This window comes from Chinchilla lanigera, unplaced genomic scaffold, assembly GCF_000276665.1.
Source record: "Chinchilla lanigera isolate Chin_1 unplaced genomic scaffold, ChiLan1.0 scaffold00020, whole genome shotgun sequence".
In the NCBI taxonomy this organism is placed as follows: Eukaryota; Metazoa; Chordata; class Mammalia; order Rodentia; family Chinchillidae; genus Chinchilla; species Chinchilla lanigera.
Genome location: NW_004955421.1, coordinates 3,095,720 through 3,116,273, shown reverse-complemented (window position 1 = coordinate 3,116,273; position 20,554 = coordinate 3,095,720).

Here is a 20,554-nt window from a genome sequence, read left to right as displayed (position 1 = left end):
GGCTTTTCTCAATATTAGGGAAAAGTATCTGATATCTCTCTCTTATATGATACTAGATGTTGGGAGGAGGGAAAATCAATATTATGATTAAATCTCAATCTTTTAGCATCCTGTGTCTCTATCACCTTAACAAGTATTTCCCATTTAGATAGCTTCCCCACCCCGCAACATAAGAAGAAAGGACAGAGGGACATGGTGTGGACTGAATGCCTTTCAGCAAGGAGGGATATCTCTGATAAAGCCTTTTTCCCCGAGGAGTAAGATTTTCTTAGGAGAACGTTCTGGTGTATTTCCCAATAATTACTCTTTCATTTTGCCTCCATGAGTCATGAGGATATCATTGGATATCACTGTGAATTTAAAAGCCATGAAAATGTGGGAACTCTCCTATGATTGCAGTTCCTAGAAGTTTCTAAAGCACATATGTAACTCCACTAGCCTGCCCTCAGTTTCCAAAACTTTAACTGCATTGCCATTTAACTGTTTTACTGGTCTATATCTCTAGCAAATTCTGGTGCAGGTAAGCAGATTTCAGCTCTGACTCTGTAAGTTCATCTATCTGTCCAAATTTCAGGGTAGAAGTTCATGTAATAGTTTCAATTTTCCAATGATAAAAAAAGGTCTTCAATTTTTAGTTGTTCATTTTTTCCACCCATAAGGATAGGAGCGACAACTTTCAAGGTCTTTAGGTGACAGAACAGAATACAGAAGTGCTATGGTGGTTTATTCAAAGAGATACTACCGCTCACAGTGAGGAGCAGGCTCTTCCCTAGAGACAGTCCAGCATGTACTCTGGAATCCCATGCCCAGTCCTGAGCTCAGCAAGCCAGAGAAGAACCTTGGTCTCCACACTCTATGTCTGTAATGGCCCCCAAATTTTGTGCCCACCCACATGACACATTGGTAATAAGGGGACCCAGCCCTCCTATTCTTATTTTGCCATACCTACACCACAACAGGGACATTGTGCATAGTTCATTATTTAGTGGACTGAATAATTGCCCTTGAACCACTACTTGAAAAATCTATTCAGGAAAACTTCAGAGTTTCCCTAGGTGATCTGCTTTCTCCCCTCACAGAGCGGAATTCTTCTTTTCTATAATACTATTTACAGCTGTTTCCTGTATGAAATGGTTTCTAGTCTGGATAATCTCCCGGTGACCTCTCTTTTTTTTCTCAGTGTCCCACTTTATGGCATTACACGCAGAGTTAAATACAACCAAAGATCCTAAGAATTAGTGGATTAGTCTTATTTGTAACTGCAGATTCTGTTTTAGACTTCTCCTTTCTGACATTCATGACTGTGAAACTTGTTTTATGGTGACTTCAGGCTTAATATCCATGCACTAGAAATAGAAAGGCATTGATTACCTTACATACTTTATTTCTTCACATAATATGTGACAATTTAATATCTTTCATGGTTGGAATCCTTCTTTTACTAATTTTGGACATTGTGGAGAGGAATCTTTGTGGAGAATTGAGTAAGCCTAGAAAATCTTTTATGGTTTTCTCTGTGCTGAAGAAAGAATATTTGTTACTGTCTTCTACAAATTCAATTTCATGAATAAATTCAATAAATAGTTATTTTCTAGGCCATCAGAGCTAAAAATATTCCCGTCTATTGTCTCACAAAATCACTTTGACTTTAGTGAACGCAGACAGAAAGAATCAAGAAAACAAAAGTATTATGCATTTCATCATTTCTGTTCTGCTCATGGGTCACAGACATTCTTGGATTAAATACCTGTCACCTCTAGCTCTTAGGAGAATTACTTAGTTATTGTGAGGACTTGCACTGGGGTTAAATATACCCTACTAATTCCATCCATCTATCCATCTATTCATCCATCCATTTATGCTTCCAGTACACAGTAAGGTCATATTGCAATGACTAGTCCGATGCTTAATTTTTTGGGAATATTTTCCATAGTAAGGGTGGCTTTAAGTAGCTCTGTAGTCAGTGAATACAATGGAATTTTGGTAAGAGATTTTAAAATGCCAAGTCATATTAAATTATCAGCCCTTTAAAAGCTGCTTTATAAGTCAAAAATTTTGGTCATAACTTTAACTGTTTGGATAAAGTGCTTTCGTAGTTGTCATCTATAAATCTGCCTGATGACTTCCTTTCTGTTTATGGAGGTTTACCTATTGTACTTTCTCTCTGTGCTTCACCTGTACCAGAAAATTTCAGTTTGATAATACTTATAATGGTTCATTTCTATAATTTCTAACATATAAGTTAAACTTACATGTTATAACTCTATTGGATTATAGTTATAATCTAAGTTATAACTCTATTAGATTATAAGCTTTTTTTTGTATTGTACCATATTGTATATCTTGTAGTTTTGAGCTCCTCAATTACTTGAAGATGAGTACTGTGTCCACAGTAAGGCCCACTTAAATAACTAAGCACAATTCTAAGCATATAGAAATGTTTTGCTAAAGCGTGCAGGGCAAAACAATCCCTATACAGAATAGAATTCAGAAAATGTATGAATTTAAATTAGAAAATATATGTTTACTTTCACTAACTCCTCTCTCGTATTGCCATTTCTTCCAGTTACATGCGAGCAATGAAGTAGGGTATTATTACCAGTATCTGTATTCTTGTTGCCAAGAGAAAAGATAGATATCTCCATGTTGCATTGTTATTAAGGATATTTCAAAATATTATTTATGCTTAACCTTTTGTAAGTGTTACTTATTAGAACTTTCCTTAAGTCCTACTGTTTAATGCATCAACAAATGACAACTTTATTACTACTTGTAAATATATTTCTTTAGTATTTTATAGCTACATTTCTGCTTGATAATTCCCTGTATTTTGTGTATTTTGAAATCTTATTCTGGAAAGGAAGTCTATAGGCTTAACTGCAATTGTTCTGTGGGAGAAAAATAAGTGTATGCAGTCATTATGTTCTTGAAAATTCAATACAAAAGAAAATAAAAGTAAAATAAAAAATAGTAAGTAAAATAAAAAATAAAAAATAGTAAAATAAAAAATAGTATCTACATCCTCTTTGAGATATTTCATATTCATATTTACATATCATCCTCCAAAGATCAAGAATGAGTCTGATCTCATTCATTTGCCCTTGGTGGCACTGATTATCCTAGGGTATGTATTCTGAAGAATTGTCTTTCCCCGAGGATGCTTTTTTTTTTTTTTTTTTTTTTGATAGAACAAAAGATACTGGCACCATTTAAAGTGATTTAAAAAGTAGATCAAGGTTTTTAGGATATATATATATATATATATCCATTTCAAGATATTAGGATCTACTCAGTAATATTCGCCCAATAATTATTACTTTCTTTGCAAAATTGAAAAAGTTTTACTACCACAGTAACTGGAGGATATTTGGGACATGTACCATGAACAGAGAGTGATTTCTCTATGGTATCTACATTGCATGAATCTATTGAACAGCAAATAGAAATAAAAATAGAACAATACAAATTTGGAAGAAAAATATTCTAAAGATAAGATTTTGAATAAATACAGGCAATCAAATGAAGAATCAGGTGTTTTTTATATCAGAAAGTGAAATTGAAACTTGGCGTAGTGTAAGGTGAAGGAAATGTGAACCATATGATGATAGGGAATCATCTCTATGTATGGCAAGAAAAAGGAGGTGCAAGAGAGAGGTAGAATACTAGAGGATGTCATGAAAGAAACTTTCTGCTAAGACTGAAATGAGTTGAGAGCATTGCTGGAGCCAGCACTGGTGCAAGATTTGTGCAGAGACAATGACATTGGAGTAAAATACAACTTTGGGGTTTAAATAATGTGAGATAAATTGTAGGAAAAAATTTCATGTTTTTGGTGATGCTAGTGGGAATTCACTAAAACATGCTTTTTTGGTTTTTATTCTCTGTTTATTTATTTTTTGGGTGTGTCTCACTCCTTTCTGGTCAGTCTTGGCACCAAAATTTTAGCTTTAGTGTCCGGTTGGAAACCGTAATGCCAAGGATGGCAAGTATAATAATTTCAACACAGTAAGTAATAAAGGAATGCAAAAAAAAAAAAAAAAGACATACTAAGATAAATAAGACATGATTCAGTTTCCTTTAGTGATGAGTAGAATTTGCTGTGCTTACTTAGGAAACAAACCATGTGTTTTCATTAGGTTAATTGCCAGTTGCTAATCACTTAGGCATGAGTTGTAAGTATTAAACGTTGTGAAGGGCGTTAAACTTGTATCATTCTAGAGTAGGTACTACCCTGGAACTTGTGACTTCTTTCCTGTCCTGCCATATCACTTCTGCTTCAGAATATTTTATCAAAACTGTTTTGACTTATAGGTTTGTTCAGAGTACAGATTTTCCTTTGATTGTGTTTTTCCTTTGATTGTGTTTTTCCACCTGAGTCATAAGGGTTCATAAGGATTGAGACACAACACGGATAAGCTTCCACCAAAATGGTCTAAACTGACGACATGAGAGTGAGCCCAAAGGGAAAAAGTCTCAGCCACTGTGTACAACTTGCAGCTGGCTCTTGGACAAAGGCACCGAAGTCTTCAGACTACAGAAAGAGGTCATTGAGTTGTTTTTTATCTGGAAAGAGTAGCTATATTCAAAATATTGACCATAAACAAACCTTCAAAGAAAAATAACCTTAAAAGAGTCTATGTGGCCTCCTGTGTGAACAGGAGGTTCTTCTTCTCCAATCTAAATATCCCCTAAGACCAAACTGGTTGAGTCTCTTCTCCCCTGATTCCCCTCAAATATTTTTTCCCTTCAGTATCACCTGAAGTTGGAGTGCTGCATCTGCAACCAGAGTCAGGTTCACAGAAGATTACAAGGTGGGGAAGGAAGAAGCGGTTACAGAGGCCACACATGTGTAGGGGACAAATACTCCAAGACAGGGAGGAAGTTAAGCTTGGAGTATTTGTTATGGAATTATTTCCGTTAGGCTTGTAGCAGTGTGAGAAAAAAATGTAATTTAAGAGACCTGAAAAATGTAGACCCACAACGAGAAGCATTCAAAAATTTTGGAAAGGAAAAATGAAATGCTACAATTAACAGGTTAAGGGTTACATTAGACATGTACTCATTCTTCTTGGTCTTTTCAACAGAACAAAGTGCAGTATTTTCAAATATTCCTAGGTAGAATTCTTTTGGATATACAATTCTATATCCAGTAAAATCCACATCCAAACAAGCAAAATGTATGTACAGCTCAAGTTTAGGCACCCTTGGGCTTTCTCCCTTAACTTGGCCCTCAGAGTGCTTCTACTAAAATTAATGCTGTTCAGGAAGCCCTGTAGAGCTTGAACTGGCAATTTAACTGGCTAAGAATAAAATTTACCGGTTATGGATGACACAGTTTTCCACCAAAATGGTCTAAACTGACGACATGAGAGTGAGCCCAAAGGGAACAAGTCTCACCCACTGTGTACAAATTGCAGCTGGCTCTTGGACAAAGGCACCGAAGTCTTCAGACTACAGAAAGAGGGCAAACCTGCTCATCTTCTGACTGTAAGGTGGTGCCTTTGCTGGTGTACTGCTCTACTTCTCATGCCCTAAGCTCAGTGACAAAGTGGAACGTGGCATGGTAAAGAACCTATAAAGTATGCCATACTAAGGCATACAAGTCATTCAGTTAGACCAATTTGTCTTAAAGGATTCAAAGGGGAAAAGATAGAAGGACTACATTTCATGTCAGGGAAAAACTGGGCCTACAGCTGTCTTGAATAGCTAAATATAGCCTATATACTAGAGCTCTCGCACTCACTAAATCTCTATTCTGTTTTCTGAGGAATATCCATATTCCTTAGGAATTGTTTAACAGTACAAAGAACACAAATGTCAATTTTTTCAAATTTTGTAGATTTGTTATGAACTCTGGTTGCTTCTATCTTGTTTTTCTCCCATCTGAAATGAAACAATTTTTTGGTCTCAAAGAAAAGCAAAGTAAATAATTGTTTTTCACTAGTTCTGTTTTACTTTTATTACAACACAATGATTACATTCACCAAGTGGAGTAGGTACACATACCTGAAATATCTTAATTCTTTATCATCCCTTTCCTTCCCTTCCCACCCCTTCCTATCCTCTTCCTTTATCTATTGGTCCCCTCTCTTTTCCTGAAGACCTACCTTCTTGCTTCCTATTATCTTTTATTTTGCTCTGTAATTTATTTATATTGTACTTTGGGTTTCTGATATAAGACATTATGCATATTTAAGCTTGTGAATTTTCACTAATTTTAAAGTCACAAATTTATCAACATACTTTTTGCTTAATTCTTTCAGTCCCACTCTAATATTCCTACCTCCTTTCTATTTGGAATTTGGAATGAAATGAGATTTTGTCATGTTAATAAGCTTAATACTGTGGACTAGGAGGTAATTTTTGTCTACCAGTAGTAATTTAAGAAAATTTTCTTGGAAACCATTCAATGTAGAACTTCCCATGATGGTCATTGAGCTGAAAGAAAAGAGCTTTTTCAGTGCCAAACTCAAAAATGGAACAAGTGTAATAGTTGAAAACAGCATGAAAGAGAGAGCTGGGAAGAAGAAAGGGAGGGAAGTGGGGTACAGAGAGAGGGAGTGCTGTGAGTGGTTTCATCTGGTAGAAGTAGGATTTGGTTGGACCTTTAAAGACTGTCATGCATAGGTTTTATACCAGGCATTTTAGAAAATTCAGTAGTCTTGAAACCTACTGTAATTAGCTTCAATTGAGTAAGTGTAGTATTTATTCTTTTAGTCTATTCAGGATGCTATAACAAAATTACCACAGAATGGTAGCCTAAACAACAGAAATTTCAATTCTGGAGGCCAAGAAGTCTTAGCAGTTCAGGATTCAGAATTGGGTAGTGGCTATTAGGTAGATTATGGAGATCCTTGAAGTTGCCAGAAAAGAAATTTAGGTTTCTGATTTTAATTTAATGTTCAAGAGTGGTGAAAATGTTCCCATCCCACAAAGTGTAAAAACAGTGGAAGAGATTTTAGAATTATAGTTCATTTCAGACTCAGACTTAGGGGCATGTTCTGCACTAGACCCTATGGTCTTCACATTATAACTGTTGCTTCGCATATTCTGTGTTCACCATCGGTATATGAATATGGTTTAGTATTAAATCCTTTTAAATGGCCTTTGAGTCTTAAAATTCATAATGTAATTTAGACTAATGACATTATTTCAAAAAGGCCTGGGCAAGATCTTTCCTGTTGGCTTTAAGAAGGAAACAAAATATGACTACTGGGAAGTTATACCCTCACAAAACACAAGGAAGGGAAAATTTAGAATAAATACAGAGAAGGTTACGTACCAAACCATTATCAGTCTTTTTCTATCCTGTAACAGACAATAAAAGCAATCTGTGTTTGACAGTTTTGCACCTAATTTCAGGCATTAGCAAACAGATTTTTTATTTTATTGTCTCCATGACAACACATAACATTTCATGTATGTTTTTCAAAGAAGGAAAGGTGAAAATTACTCTCAGTGTTAAATTGATTTTTTTACCTTTTCCTCACCTATTTTATTCTTAGACTCTTTGAAGGCACAGCAATTTCACATTCCTTTCAGAATTTCAATGCCATATTTTTATAATAAATACAGATCAAACTATTTCAACTGTGATTTCTAAGTCCAGTATTTTTATAAAGAAAAATTTTTCTTAAGGTTGTTCTAGTCAATAATCAATAGTAATTATAACAAAGATGTTATATATATACATATGTATAGGAATGAATTGTATTTTTTTTTTTACTTTCAAATTTCTGTTTGAGTGTTTTAGATTCTTAATACCGTGAGAAGTGTGAAAAGTCCTCCATTTGTTTTTAGAATAGAATTTCTCTTCTATTCCATCCACTGGTAAATTATAAAATAAGGCAGGAGTCAATAAATGCTGGGAAGGAATGGATAACTGAAAAAGAACTATTTTAAAAATAACTTTTCTTTAGAAAAAAAATCCTATTTTAGAATGAAATATTGTGATGATTCAGCAATAATCCATTTATTCAAGGCACTCTGGAAGCCTGGGGACATAAAGGAGTTGCAGTTTGAGTTAAAATGTGATCTAGCAGAATTTCTTCATGCTCAAGGAAGATTGGTCTGTTTTATTAAGACCTTAAACTGACTGGATGAGCTCCACACTTATAGAGGGCAAACCGCTTTACACAAAGTCCATTAACTTGAATGTTAATCTCATCCAAATGAGTGTTTTTGAGAACATTCAGAATAGTGTTTGTTTAAATGTCTGGGTGTTGTGGCCCAGCTCGGTGTTACGTATGATTAACTATTATAGCAGTGTGTTGGGTGTGTTGGGGACCGAGCCGGGCGAGGACAACACAAAACCTCCCCATGGCAACGCAACCGGTGCGACCTCCTTGTAAGAGCAGAAAGTAATGGACAGATCTGTGGGAAAGCAACGGGTGATCCCTGGAGTCAGTGGTCCTGAACGGGTCATTATGTCCCTAAGCAACTATTGTAACAGAAGCAGGAACCTTGGGGTTGAATCTAGGGCAAGGGTTTGGCAGCCTGCCTGACAAATCTGTACTTAAGTGCTTTGCTCAATAAAGGAAACCACTGGTTACCTTCACCAGTCCTCCCCACCGCTTCTTTCTTTGGTTCATTCTCTCCCTGTTCCCTTGGTTGGAGCTGGACTCTGGCATGGGTGGGCTTCTGTAAGATGACATTGATGAACCAACACAGTATGGCAGCATCACTTTACCAATCACACATTCAGACACACTTATTATTTTTATTTTTTGAATACCTGTAATGTACAGACATGGTTACTGGTGTGAGAATTTGTGTTTTGGGGAGGAATTATTATATTCAGCAAGACACTGGGAATTGTTTTCTCCTAATGCGTTTATGAGTTGGAGTTCCTTGCTTAGTATTAAGTGGTTCATTGACATTAGGGGAAATTTTGCTTAGAAAACAACTCCTTTTTTGCATGGAATTTAATAGTTTATTAAGCACATTAGTACAGTTGTTATTATTTAATTTGAACATCACAACAATCCCTGACATGGCAGGAATGGATGTTCCTTTCCCATTTGACAAAAGAAGAGCCTATGATGTCATCTTTCTGAGGAAGTAGTGATGTCCCTAATCTCTCAGTCCTGAACTCTTGATAGAATTTCTTCAAGTGGGAGCCATTTCCTCAGGGCTACATAGTGTGAGGGAAGAAGCTAGGACTTGAATTTGCTTTTATATAACTCTAGAATGTGTGTTCTGCCCATTTCTATATGCTTTTGTCACTGAGAGGAAGGAGAGAGGGAGAGAGGGAGAGAGAGAGAGAAAGAGAAAGAGAGAGGGAGAGAGGCAGAGAGGGAGAGAGAGATTCTCTACTTCTTGCATTCAAAACCAAGCCCAGAGAACTCGGAACTACCTTTCTCTCCTCCCCATTCTCTGTGGGCTGCCCTAATAGATGCTTTCACAGGATTATTTCCCAGCTAGATAATTTCTAAATGGAGATTCATTAGGAAAAAGATTTTATCCTGTTTCTAAGATCCATAAGAATATTTCAAAGCATAGAGACAAAAGGAATGAACAAAAGGGTGATTAAAAAATTTAAAGGGAGGTGGAACGAAGCTGAGATGGCAGATGAAGCAAAAACAAGGAAATTTTTATTTATGCCTTTGGCTCCCTTCAATTAGCACTTCTAACCCTTCCAGTATGCAGGTGCCCAACACCTCATCACCCTACAGTTAACTCATCTGCATAAAGAAGGTGCTCCTGAGGCTGATTTAACCTAATTCATTCTCCAGAAGTAACATCTTAACATAGTGTCAGGCAATGCAATGGAAAGAGCCGGCATTCTGAGGTCAAGAAGACTGCCACTTATTTTATGTATGATTATTGGGAAGTCACACAACCATTCAGAAGCTCTATTTATTCATCTGTAAAGTCCTATGGTAATAATTGCTTCTCATTATTCTAATGAGGATACAGCAAAGCAATGGCTTGTGGGGGTCTATATTAAGTGGTGTTCAATAAGCTTAATCCTCTGTCACTGTAAGAGAGAAAAGAAAACAATTATTACAAAATTTTAAAAACTTCAAGTTATGGAGAGAAAATTCTGGCACTAGAATTTCTGTTTGTGTTTGGAGGGGTTCACTTCCCCCATCACACTTCTTCTATATCTTCCTTCAAAACTGATGCTAGCTTATCACATTCAAGTGACTCTACTCATTAACACAAGGTGGAAATAGGGCTTTCCCAAATGTTTCCAGTGTACTTTGGTTATATCTAGTGTTCTTCTCAGTAGAAATCCTGAGCATTATGAACCCTCCCAAGCATGAGAAAAGCTTCTACTTTTAAAGGATTCCAATTTCCCTGGGAGGTTACAAATTTGAAGACCAAGTTGGGAAGTCCAATATTTTCTCCTTACCTTTAGGACATATTCTTTAGCTAATTCTCCAGCCATAATGTTCCAGAGGGTTATAGTAATTTGATAGTAGAGAGATGTTAGCTTCTACTTTATTTTTGCATTACCGTGTTCTTGATATTTCAAAACCACTTGATTTTCTTCCTTCCATAGGGACTTATTCCTTTGTAAGTGCTGGCAGTTTTTGGTGACTATTAACCTGATATTATTTTGAACACGGAAGAACATTGTAAAAGAATGTAAAGAAAATATATACACCAGTAACACCATGCAAAAATTGCTTATATTCCCCTCTCATTAGTTTCATAAATATTTGACATTAGCCAATATATATATGGTCACTCCCCTAAGTGAACCAGGATACACTAGCCAAGAGCAAGGGCTTTTTGGCAGGAATATCTCAAAGGTGATATTCTTGCTTCTCAATGCATAGCCTCAGAATGTAGAACATGTGTGTTTGTCACAAAGTCAGTCACAACTTTGGTCTTTGGTTAAGGTAATATCTACTAACTATTTTCAACATCAAGTTACTTTTATTTTTTTTTGTCATTAGTGAGGATTTACTTTGACAGTACAAAAATATTTTGTCATCAATGCATACTCACTAATTTAATTAGAATTAAATTTAGAATTTAGAATTTCTTGAGCCTTATGCTTTCATCTACATTTAGAATTTCTTTTAGAATTTCCTGAGTCTTACACTTTCATCTACATTTATTAGTTGACAGTCTATTAAAAGTAATAATTATCCATATTTATTTGTTTGCTTGTCTCAGTAAAGATTAATAGATTTCTATCCTGTGACAGATTATAATCAACTACTATCTTATTTATTTCGATGCTCAAATTATTCCAGATCTACTTAGATCAATACACTCCTCATGCCTTTTTGTTATGTTTCTGCCACCTGTTAGCCTGACTGTTTTTCCTTTTATCCAAGGAGAGCTGTCTTAAATATACTCAGTGCTACTGGTGCATCATTGCTTCTAGAGCCACTTGATAACAACTCATCCAGGAGCTATCTCTATCAATTAGAAACAAACCTTACATTAATTCAATCTCAAAACAACCCTAGTACAAGATGTCAGAAAAATACCAGGAAGCTCATGAGGCATGGAAGGGCTAAAAAATATATAGTCTGCAAACATATACTAATAAGAAATGTTTAAAACAAAGAAATTGGATAGCTTCACATTTAGTATAGTCATATCACTTCTCCCAAGTAGTAGTACTTGCAATTCAATGACTTTTATGGCAGCATTTATTTTCTTGTCATTCCACAAAAGGCTTGTATGAGGACACCTGCAACAGGTGACTACTGTTCAACAAGGAGGCATGGCCATTTGTCACATGAACAAGGAGTGTTTAAAGGAAAGAACAACTGGGATAAGGGAAAAGAGAAAAGAAAGAAGGGGAAAACATATATATACATATATATATATACACATACATACATACATACAGGATAGCTAACATAGTTGTGCTACTGATTTTTATTGCTCTATTGAAAGGAATAGTTGATGTTTAAGTATATGATAAATCTTACATGTCTATATTTGTTTATCTGAGTATTCAAATTGAAGATATCAATATGTGTTACAGCAACCATTGTTAATTTCCTATCATCTTGTCTGAAATTCTGCACTGCTTGTATTGTTTTTGTGTTATTTTCTAAATGTATGTGCATTTGTTAAGATGTTTTCTTTCTTTTATCTTTAAAATAAAAATAAAAAATAAACAAAGAAAACAGGAAAGCTATTGCAATGAACACTGCTTTAGAGGCTGATAGCTTCATTTGAATGTCTGCTTGGTCATTTACTGTGTGTGTGTGTAAGTGTCTGTGTGCACATGTGTGTATCTGCATGTTTATTTTACTTAAATTCATTGCATCCTGATCTATAAAGTAGGAAAGAATCCACTCAATGCAATTTTGAGTATGATAACAACGCTCACATTGATGGGTACATAATGTTTAAAAATAACTAGCTATTATGTTATTTATTATTGATTACATGTATTATAAAAGTATTACTTCCATTTCACAACATGCTTATAAGTAAGCATACTGCACTGTTATTTGAACATTTGGAAGACTGAGGAAAATAAATCTTGCATTAGCATTCAGTGGAGATTGGCAAAGACGAACACTCAGGTCATGGGTTCCAGAGCTCCTAACTTTTCTCAGATAACTCGGCCCAACACCACCTTCCTTCCTGCAATCTTAAAAGCATATTTGTGATCTCCTGTTAGGTAAAAAAAAAAAAATTGCCTTTTGTATGAGACACATGCTTTCCTCCTGAGTTGGAGGAAGTAGGCCTTAACTTTGGAAGGTTCTGATCCAGAATGAAATGCTTATATCGTAAGCCCTGTGCCACTACATTTATTCTAGCCACTGTCGCTGCCATTATCTTTCTGTAGGTATAAACTGACTGCTCATTGCCTCAGATGCAAAGAGCACTTCTCACTCGTGAGGAAGATTTCTCTGGGGCATTGAAGGCTCCTACTTCCCAGCACAGCTTGGTATTTTGAGGAAGTTTGCACCTTGTGAAGAAACCCTTGATCAAAAGAGAGTGAATGGATTAGAACCTCCTCTTGCATCTTCACTGTGCAATTTGGATGTTTAGTTTGTGGGTTCCTGAGGGGTGCCACTGAGATCAAGCTTTAATTGTCCACTCAAGAGGGAAGATTAGTTAAAAAGTTTTATCTTGTACCTTTTTTCATGTTTATCTTTCATTCAACTTTCTTGAAATCACTTTCCAACCTAAATTACTTGCATTCAAACCCCAAATCAAAAATATTCAACCATGAATCTTTTAAATTATATTTTTTTCTGATATTTATGTATGTTTTTGTCATAACCCTCACTTTAAGTGTAATTTTATTAAAAATTATTGTATATATTTAAGGTTTATACCAAGAGGTTTTGATGAACATAAAGTAACTGCTATAGTTTAGCAAATTAACATATTCATCATCTCACATAGTTACACTTTCTTGTATATGTTATGAGAAGAGCACTTAAAATCTACTGTTTGGTAATTTCCCAGTGTAGAGTGCACTTTAAATATTATATTAAAGTATATTATATTAATTATATTCTATTATACCAGAAACGCAGATCCATGTTTCAGGTTCCTCTTTCCAGGAGTCATGCTTCAGCATCCCTGCTCCCAGCTGTACAAATGTAGTCTTTTTGCATCTGGGAACTAAACTACTATGTTTACTTGAATTTAAAGCCTGTTAGTTCATCTCAGCTTTTCTGTGCTCCTGTTTCTTGCATTTTGCCTTTCAGAAATGATTTCTTCAGCCATTCAGCAACTGTTGGTCATTCTGTACCTATCATGGGCCTCACCTGGGAACTCAGAGAGAGGCAGTATCTGTTCTCAGACACTACAGGAAGCAGAAGGATAGATGTGCGGATAAAGCATTTACTGATATCAGAACACTAACTTTGTACTTGTTCTTGTGTATATATTCTTGTGTGATTGTGGAAGGATTTCTTTTCTCCCAATTAGGTGTAGACCTTAAAGGTAGCATTTCTCTGCAAAACTTCAGATTGCTGCGTCTTCTGCAAAACACTGGTTTTCAAACTCAAGGGAGCATAAAACTTACCTGGTATAGTTAGAACATAGATTACTTTGCGTGGTTCCAGAATTTCTAATTCACTAGATTTGGATTGAAGCTACTAAATTTACACGTTTAATAAATTCTCAGGTGATGCTGACGCTACTGTTCGTGGATGGCACTTGAAAATGTTTAGGCCTGTACTCTTTAACACATTCTAAGAAGAAAGGACCATTTGTTGACTGCACTTGTCCAAAATCTTCCTAGAACACCTTCATCAATGTGCTGTTTAAAATCCCAAGAAGACTGGAGGAAATCGTAATCATTATTTCTCCAGTGCTTACAAGGACACCTCCCCAAGCTCATTTATTTTACTACCTTAAGAGCTTTGTCCTTCTCCTGTCTTTCTTTCCCATACAGTGGGAGGTATATTCCTGACTCTCATGTTGATCTGGAAAAAAATCCATTCATGATCATAAGCATCAAATGAAGCTTTTCTCATTATACTTCCAATTTTAATTATACAATCTCCATGACCACTATGCTTCCACTCTGTCATGAAAATTTGTAAGACTTTGAAATGGGCAGGAAAACATTATTATATTCCCTGTCTAGCTCACTCATGAGGATTGTTACCCCTTTTTAATTATTTCTGAGCTATTTTATAATTCCAAAAATTAAAGAAAACAAAATAATTTAAATAATTTGTGTCCACAGAAAGGCAAGTCAATTGCAGCTGGTAGAGTGCAATTAATTATCATCCAGTGGGTAGAGCTAATTTTTTCTACTTGCCAATCTATACCAGAACTCAGTCTGTTTATCTCCCTCCTTCCCTCCCTCCCTCTGTGTTATTTCTATCTCTAACTCTGCTCTTCGAATTCATTTCTGAATCAGCTGTACTATCTTATTGGTTTCTTTCTTCATTAATGAGTAGGATATATTCTTTGAACTTTTTACAGCTATGAAAACCATAATTATACTTTCTTTGAAGATTATCTCTTCACATCTATATAAATAATTATATTTCATTCCAGTGGCTCAGCTATACCTACATGCTCTCCTCTCCACATCTTATTGTGAGCTTCTAAAACTCTGAGTCCTTATGTATCTTTATATTCTCACATTTTAGCATAGTATTACAGTGAGTGTTTAAACAATCTTTGTTGGATATTTTAGAAAACACATGGTTTGGGACAAAAGATAGAATTATTTCCAAGCAATAGTAAAGACAAAGGGTCTTCTGGAAAGACACAATGAATGACACAAGACCACAAGACATGAAGAGGTGATAGACTATAAAAATGTTGTCAGAAAATGGAAAACAGCAGACACCATTCAGTTCTTAAACATTTGTAAATAATGTGTTAAAGAGTACAGGCCTAAACCAGAGTACATCAGCTCCAAGGAACAACTGAAAGCTTTCAGATCTTCAAATTTGCTTTGGAGAATAATCCACAGGAAAAAATCCTAATGACAGACAAATCATCAAAAATTTATTATAGCACATACACCGAAGGCTTTTATATCCCGACTTCAGGAACACAGTTATTATGCCTGGATTATAGCAGCACAGTTCCTCTTGCATCCTCAGTCTTCAGGGATGGAGTAATCAGGAGTATTAACAAATGCTTCTGTGACTGTGTTACTGTTCTCAAATGCAGTATTTGTCTGGATGGGAACCACACGTTTAAGTGTTTCAAGTGACTTCTTCATGCTATGCTGTGCTCCAACCTCTGCTGTGGAAACACTGATGTTATAGCTCTTGGAGCTCACTCTCTCATGCCCCTGCCAACCCCCATTCTCTGGATGGCTTGCTTTGCCCCCATGGCTGGCCTTTGTGTCAGCATTGGTCTCTTTTCTTTCCAATTAAAATTAAGGCTCTGGTTTCTTCCATGCAGTTCAGTTCTGGGTCATGTTTTATAAGCTCCAACAAAGCTTATATTTATATAATTCTCAGTTTCAAAATGTGATTAACAGTGCTTCAAGTCGGTGTTCATCCTAGGAATGCTGTGTGATTCAAACGAAATAACTAGTTAAAATTGCACCTAAATTTATAAAGTCCCATACAAGTTTAAAATCCTGTTGTTAATAATAAAATTTAAAAAGCCAGTGCAATGGTAAGAATTGAAGTAGTGTATTAACTAGACTCTACTATGAAGGAAGGAAAGGAAAAGAAAAAACTGAGAAAAGAAGGACAAAACGGAAACCAAACTTTTGTAAATAAGGTGGGGAAGAAGGTTGAAGGAAGACTAGTGGAATGGGGGAAGAAAAAGAATCAAGTTATATTGTGTATAAGTACAAATTCCCTATGATGAATGTGATCATTATGTATGCCTAAAATGTGCCAATAAACTTAATTAATAAACATTAATTAATTAATTAATTAAAGCAATTCTGGAAAGTTCCTTTATTCACATTTGAAAAAGAGCAATAGCGTGATGTAATTAGATTGCCTGCTGAAAATTGACAGAAATTTTTTCTTCTCTTGTGGTTCCATCTTCTCGCAAACTGAAATGGCATTATTTTGTTATGAATAAAAATAGCAAAATACTAACAAAATATATTTAAAAGCCTTTAAATCATAGAAATTTTCAACTGTAACTTCTTTATTCTCCTATAAGTAACACAATAGGAGAAATATAAATGATACATCTCACTTATATTTACAATTTGAAAATCAATATTTTAATAACATATACCAATTTTATATGGTTACTATTCCAAGTTTTGTGGCCATACAAAATGTGAAAAATAATTATCTGTCTATTCACACCTTATCACCACATCTTTTCCTAAAATAAGCTCTGAATTTGGTTCCCTGAAGCTTAAATTTTACTTTTGAGATGGTTGCCTAAAGCTTCAGAAATAGAAAATAAATGAGATGATTTGGTTGGTAAAAAATAAGTAAATATGTACTTGGAAATATTTCTCCAAAATTTGATTAATCTCACTAAAATTTTTTTTTTGTTTTGTTTTGTGTCCGGTACTGGGAATTGAACTCACAACCTTGTGCTTGCCAGGCAGCCGCTGTGCCGCTGAGCTAAATCCCCAACCCCTCACTAAATTATTGAAGTACACAAATGATATTTGGAGGGGCACAGTATCACTAGGTAGTTTCAGTTAAATCCTTGAAATCAGTAAGTAGCCCAGGCTAACCTCGAACTCAAGGTGATCCTCCTGCCTCAGCCTCCCAAGTGATGGGATTGGAGGCACATATCAGCACACCTGGCCATAAATAGCAATTCTAAAGAATTTTATTCCATTAGATCTAGGTAATACAATAGAAGGCTTTTATTTCCAAAAAAATCCAAGAAACCCCAAATCAACCCTGCTGGCAGAAAGTTTTTTGAGAAGAAAAGAGTGGGTGATTGATTTATAACTAATAAAACTTTGCTAATTAAAAGAGAGGAAAAAAAATAAGAATTTTACCTGAGCTGTGATAATAATTGGCAAATTCCCATTTAATCGGAATGGAAAAATCAACATAAATTTACATGTTTCATGTAATCAACAAAAAATGAAGAACCAACTATAAACGGAATTTTAAAAGCAAAAAAAAAAAAAAACAACAAAAAACAATCTCTAGATCAGACTTATCATTACTTAAAATAAATATAACACCTGTAAAGTTTCACTTCTTTCTGGTGGGGGCAGGGCAGATGGGTAGGAAAAATGAAGCAAAAATAAGAAAATATCTATAATTTAGTAATCGGAACAAAATGATGATGGCAAAGCTGAAGTAATGTCACCAGAAAGATGACAAAATTGTTATAATTATATTTTATTAATTGAGATACTGATGCATAAAAAAGAAAGATCTCAGTTCTAACAAGTGTGTTTTTATGCACTGATTGAATCAGTGTTTATAAAAGTTTCAGTGTTCTCATAACTTCTGAAAGATTTACAAAGCTCTTTGCTCTATTTTCCTAGTTTTCTTACAAGTTTACTGAGTTGATCTGAATTTAAAGAATATTGCTAGATGAAAATCAGTCACTGAAGAGATGCAACAAAATAATTAATATTCTGGGAGTTGTTTTGGATTTGGGAATTTTAAGCTGTTGTTTTTTTTGATTCATAATTGCTGAGATATGGAAAACTATGTTTATTTTTTATTTTGTTTACTCTGTCAAACAGAAAATAATGTATTAGGTCTATATATGGTTCTAAAATATCTTGTATACAAATCTCTAAATTATTTATCTTGCTGAATTCAATTGTCTCCTATGGTTAAAAGATCCATATAAAAGTTAGAATATTTTAATGCTAGAATAAAAGATCTGATCCTAAATTACCACTGAACAGAGGCACAACAACCTGAAATAAATAAATATGTAAACAATGACCTAATACTACCCTTATTGTTTTCAGCTGTTTTACTGTAGTAGATACTATGGGAATATTTTTATATTCTCCTGAAATGGCCACTGCTCAGAGAAAATAGGTTCTTAGGAATGTACTGTTTCCTAAAATAATCAATTTCAACTTACCTTTTGCTACAACCTCAAAGAAATGAATATTGACAAGGTAATAGACAGCTGGTTTGTGAGTAATCTTCTGACCACGTGGACCGACAAACACACAAACAAAAGAACACTGCGTTTAGTGATCACAGTTATTTCCACTAGTTTATTAATCTTTAAAAATCTATATTTGTGATATAGCAGTAATTTTGGGTAGATAGCAGTTGCTGTTAAATTTAGAGAAGAAAAATTGGTTGGGTCAATAGACCTTAAATTTGATAGAAAAACACCCTGCTTTATTGGGATAGTATGAAAAATGTATGCAATTGAATTATACTTATAATATTGACCCTGAAAACATTTGGAGACAATAAAATCACTGTGTTTTTCAATCCAATCCAGTATCTTGAAGTACTCAAATATATAGCATTTAAATATAAGTAATTATTTGAGTTAAAATTTACTTTTTGAGAGTTGTATGACTTTTCAGTTTCTGTTTCTTATTTGAAAATGTAGATGATGCCATCTCTGAATATATTATTCAGATAGTTTCTTTTAGGTATATTATCACCCAAAGCACATTTAGATTTTTGAACTAAATTAATACAAAGATATTTCTAAAAATATATTTTTATATATATTTCAGACTAATTTCAGCAGGTAAATACCACATTGTATGGTTGCATTTATATAAATTGTTCAAAATAGGTAAATCCACCAAGACAGAAAGTAGATTTGTGACTTCCAGGGAATAAGGGAGCAGAGAATGTGCAGTGACTACTTAATGGGGTTGAAGTTTCTCCTTGAGGCGAGGAAAATGTTCAGGAATGAGACAGTGATGACGATCGCACAGCATTATGATTATACTGAAAAGCACTAAATTGAATACTTCAGTAAAAATAGTGAATTTTACGTTGGGTAAAATTTTTCACAATAAAAGCTAAGGACATTTTAAAACTTGAGGCACTTAGGCAGATATAAGATACTCAAGAAAATTGAAATAATATTATCCTGACAGTTTGCATAGGAAGTTGCCCCATTCTCCACAAGTCGTGTGCCCTTATTTATGAACGTGCACACCCTCTCACGTTGCACAATGTTTGATTCTATTACTTTACAAACTGCTCTGCTATAACTGTTCTTTTTTGTTCAACCTCATACTTCTTATCTGCAACATTCTGTGTCTTAATTTCTCAATTCATAATTTCAGTTGTAATCTAGCTCTTTATCATCACTACACACAGTATTTATTCTAACTAAAATTATTATTTAGTTGACTCACCCCCTAACACTTTTGGAAGTTTTCAAACATGTGGAAAAGCTTAAAGAATTTTACAGGGAAATATTTGCATACTGATTTCTGAAATCTACTGTTAACATTTTATTATACTTGCTTGTTGCATTTATTTGATAGTTCGTAATTATACTCATCCATACATTTTATGATATTTCATCATTTAAAACAGAATCATGAGTATTAATAGTCCTTTTCTATCTATTCTGTCTTCCTCATCTTAGGCAATCATTAAACTATAGATTTCTCTATTCTGGTCATTTTATATAAATGGAGCAATATGATATACAACACTTTGTACCTAACTTTTTTTCCCTCAGTGGTGTGCTTTGGAGGTTCTTCAATGTGTATCAGTATTGAATTTTACAGAAGTGCCCCATCTTAGTTACTGTTCTCTCATTACTGGGGCAAAATACCCAATACCCACAGTTAACAGAGGAAAGATTTATTTAGCTCACAGTCTGTGGAGGTTTCAGGCCATAATTGTCTGGCTCTAAGGGAGGATGGCATGGCACAGGGGCAACACTTCAAGGTGGCAGAAGGCAGCAAAAACAAGAGCAAAAGGGGGTGTGGAGAGCAAATCTCTTCTCCTCCCTTATACTGTATGCAGGTGACCCACCCCCACCATCTCAGTGCCTTCCTCTTGCACAGGCTCAGGATGTTTACAAAACAGAGACCCTGGCCCCCTGCTGAGTCACTTAGTGAGCCTTCTAAACTTCTCAAATTGACATAACAGCCCTCTAAGATTTCAACCATAACAGCCCTCTAAGATTCCTTATCAATAGCATACTTATTTTTATGTGCAGAAATCTTAGTTTTGGTGCATGCAAATTTAACTAGAGGATACGGATATACCTGGTAAGAAATGCCTGAATTCCAGAG